Source organism: Camellia sinensis, chromosome 11, assembly GCF_055761805.1.
Source record: "Camellia sinensis isolate YWXY chromosome 11, ASM5576180v1, whole genome shotgun sequence".
Taxonomy (NCBI): Eukaryota; Viridiplantae; Streptophyta; class Magnoliopsida; order Ericales; family Theaceae; genus Camellia; species Camellia sinensis.
In genome coordinates, this window is record NC_138971.1 from 147,704,839 (window position 1) to 147,708,764 (window position 3,926).

General features: G+C 36.7%; 1 pseudogene; it reads right to left on the minus strand.

Annotated features, from left to right (window-relative positions):
* Positions 1–208: 208 nt before the first annotated feature.
* On the minus strand, positions 209–3,604 carry LOC114315525 (putative LRR receptor-like serine/threonine-protein kinase At3g47570 pseudogene; annotated as a pseudogene).
* Between the last annotated feature and the right edge of the window lie 322 nt (positions 3,605–3,926).

A 3,926-nucleotide genomic window follows, 5' to 3' on the forward strand; every position in this document is an offset into this window, starting at 1 on the left:
TACATATAAACATATAGAAACCTTAACTAGCTACAAATATTTGACGACAATGCCACAAGTACAACCACTTTCATGCCTTTTCTAGCTTAACAATTACAGATTCAGAAAAGAAAAGAGGACGGAGAAGAAAAGCGGGGGAAAGATAATTCTAGAACATCAAAATAACCTATAGATGCGGCTTTAGTTAAAAATCATTTCTTCTTCCATCCTAATGCCTTTGTCCCCTAACCCCAAGAAATACATTTCTAATCATGTGTAGTTCCTTGAGAACGTCTTTCACGCTCATTCTTTCACTTGGCATTTCAGCAGAACATGAAACTCCAATTTGAAAGACTGGTACTAGGCAAGCCTCTAGTTTAGAAATGTTGGTTGTACTACTTTGCATGCTCCTACTTGGCTCCTCTTCCATTTCCAATATGATTTGGGGATCAACGATCTGCATTACTTGCTCCGGAAAACACATTTTTACATAGTTATGGAGGTCTACATTACCTGTAAACATGTTACTAATTGGTCCTTTTCCTGTGAACATTTCTAGTAATAACACTCCATAACTGTACATATCACCTTGCGTTGATACCTCCTTACCCATACCATACTCTGCAATATGAAATAGTGAAAAAAGCGCCCAACATTTTTAATTTTTCTATGATTATTGAACTAGTAAGTTGTATTTATTTTGTTGAAAAAAAAAAATGTTCGACATTTCAAAAGATAAAATTATCTCAAGGGTTAAAATCTATGTTCAAATATGATAGGGGTAGGACAATGATTGATTTAATTTGTTGTGGTAGCTACACAAAAAATAAGGCAAAGTCAAGGAAAGTCATCTCTAAAACATGGCTTAATTTTTATATAATCTCGTAATTGGTTTTTAGTTCACTACAAGATAATAATATAATGTAACTAAATAATATTTCTTTATCAATTTCAACGGAAGAAGCAATAAACAATTACCTGGGGCAACATAGCCAATTGTTCCTCTAATCCCAATTGAACTTGATTGCTGATGAATAGAAATTCCATTGGTTGTTGAAAAAATCTTTACCAAGCCAAAATCACTAACATGGGCACATAAATCACCGTCAAGAAGAATATTACTTGGCTTTAAATCACAATGAACAAAAGCCATTTCACAATGATTGTGAAGATAATCCAACGCACATGCCACATCAATGGCAATGTTTAGCCTTTGAACAAAGTTCAAGTTCTTAGGTTCATGTTGCTCTAAAAGACTTGGGTGTAACCAATTTTCTAAGCTCCCATTTTCCATGAACTCGAAGACTAAAGCCTTGAAGTCATTGCCTTTAAAATCAATGCTTGAGCAAGCTGTAATTATCTTGACAAGATTTCGATGGCGAATGTTCTTCAACGCTTCACATTCTGTAACAAAACTCTTGTTTGCTCCACGTTTGTGTAGTTTGAGCACCTTCACAACAACAATTTGTTCATTGGGGTTAAGAATCCCTTTATAAACATAACCATATCCTCCCTCACCAATTAAGTTGGATGGAGAGAACCCATTTGTTGCTTGAAAAAGTTCTCCATAAGAGAGTTGTGGATATTGGTTTTTCAAGGGTGAGGCTAAATTGACTTGCTGCCTTGACCTTCTATTTCGGTAAAGAACAGCTAGAATGCACAATGATAATACACCAATAGTGAGAGTAACTGTTAGAACTATTAGTCTATGGTTGAAAGGTCGTTTCCTTTCATTTAAGCCTTGCATTGGGCATTTAGGCAATTTCAATAGCTTAATTCCTCCACATAGATTACTATTTCCAACAACTGAGAAGGCTCTAATGTTTGTGAAAACGCCTCCATTTGGAACCTCACCATCAAACCTATTATAGGAAAGATTGAGATATTGAAAGAATTGAAACTCCCCGAGAAACCTTGGAATCTGTCCAGACAAGTTGTTCCTAGAAACATCTAGCTCTTGAATACCTTTCAATTGTCTGAAGGCCGTCGGAATTGTACCTTCGAAAAGGTTACCATCGATGTAAAGGAATTCTAAAACTTCACAATTGCCGAGAGCGGTAGGGATTTCTCCAAATAGTTTATTTTTTGATACAAATAGTCTCCCCAGATTTTTCAAGTTACCCACTTCTTGTGGTAGTAGTCCTGTTAAGTAATTTTGACTCAAGTATAGATAAAGGAGGGAAGACAGACCAAAGATTTGATAAGGTATTGCTCCTATGAGATGATTGTAATGAAGATAAATTTGTTGTAGATTGGTACAATTGCCTAAAGAAATAGGAATGCTTCCCTCAATCATATTTGTTGATAGGTCAAGTTCACCAAGCTTACTCAGATTTCTAATGGACGATAGGATCTCTCCAGAAGTGTTGTTGTTGTTAAGAAAGAGCTTTTCCAACATAGAGAGTTTGCCAATGGAATTTGGAATACTACCTGTAAGCAAGTTCTGATCTAGAAAGAGGTATTGCAAATTTACAAGGTTCCCAATACCAAGAGGTATGTTTCCAGATATATAGTTGTCTTCTAGAGCAAACCAAGTGATCTTGGTGGAGAAATTTGCAATAGAATGGGGCAACAAACCTTTAAAATGATTCTTAGCCAAATCTAGTATTTGTAGATTGGAACAATTGGATAAACAAGTGAGGAAGCTCATTAATTCACTGCCTTGGTTTGTTCCAAGTGAATTGTCAGAAGCAGCTAAAAGTTCTAAAGCATCAAGTGTTCCCAGACTTTTAGGCATGAACCCAGTAAAAAAATTGATGCCAAAATCAATTTGCACAAGTCTCGTAGCATTGGCTATTGACGATGGAATTTGGCCATAGAATTGATTGGAGTCAACATAAAATCCTAGTAAATTTGGAAGTGTCAAGCCTAAATCTGGTGGTAGAATTCCGTGCAATTGGTTGGCATTGATGGAGAAGAAATAGATTGATGAGATATTGTAAAGAGAAGTAGGAACCATACCGGACAAATTGTTTCTTGATAGCTGAAGATACTCCAACTTCGAAAGCTGCCCAAGTTGGGTGGGAATGCTTCCCTCTAGATTATTGAACACTAGAGAAAGCACACGTAGATTGGAAAGGTTCCCAATTGAAAGTGGGATAGCTCCAGTGAGATGATTGGCTGGAAGAATCAAGTTGGAGAGATTGGACAAGGAACCCAGCTCTGTAGGAATTTTACCTCCTAGATTGTTACCACCCATATGGATAACTCTGAAGTTCGAACAATGAGTCAAATTGATTGGAAATTCACCTTGAAAAGAGTTATTCAAAAGCAGAAGATACTGCAGACGAAACAACTTGCCAATTTCCGGTGGGATTTCGCCATGAAAACTATTGTTACCAAGATCAATTCTCCTGAGGAAGGTGAGGTTCCCAATTTGAGGAGATACAGAACCCACCAATGAGAGAGATGACAGGTTTAGGACTGTCACACGTTGATGTCGACGACCGCATGAGACTCCTTGCCAATTGCAAAAATGAATTGAATGATTCCATGAGCTTAAGGCACCCAGAGGATCTCCTTGTATCAAATCCTTGATTGCAAGCAGTGCCTGATGGTCTGTCTCGTTGGTGAGAACTAAACTGGGATTGCCCTTGGCAGTGGTAATCAGTTCTAGAGAGTTCATGAAAAAGAAAATGAAACAAAGTAAAGATGTACTTAGTAGACAACTGAGAAAAGTTGAAAATGTTTGCTCCATTTCGTGTCAAAAATAGAATATTATTATGTTGACAAATGGAGCTGATCAACTTCTATACACCAATGGAGAGCCAAATATATGTATTTATAGAGCCAAAGGCTAGGGACTTTTTTGGTTTTTTTAGGGTTGAGCATGGTCAGGATTGGTTTGAATTGGGGTAAAAATAAACACATTTTTTTCACCTCATAAAAAAACTAAAAAATTAAAAACCCACTAAACAAATTAAGTTCCCAAATGAGTTCTAAGAATA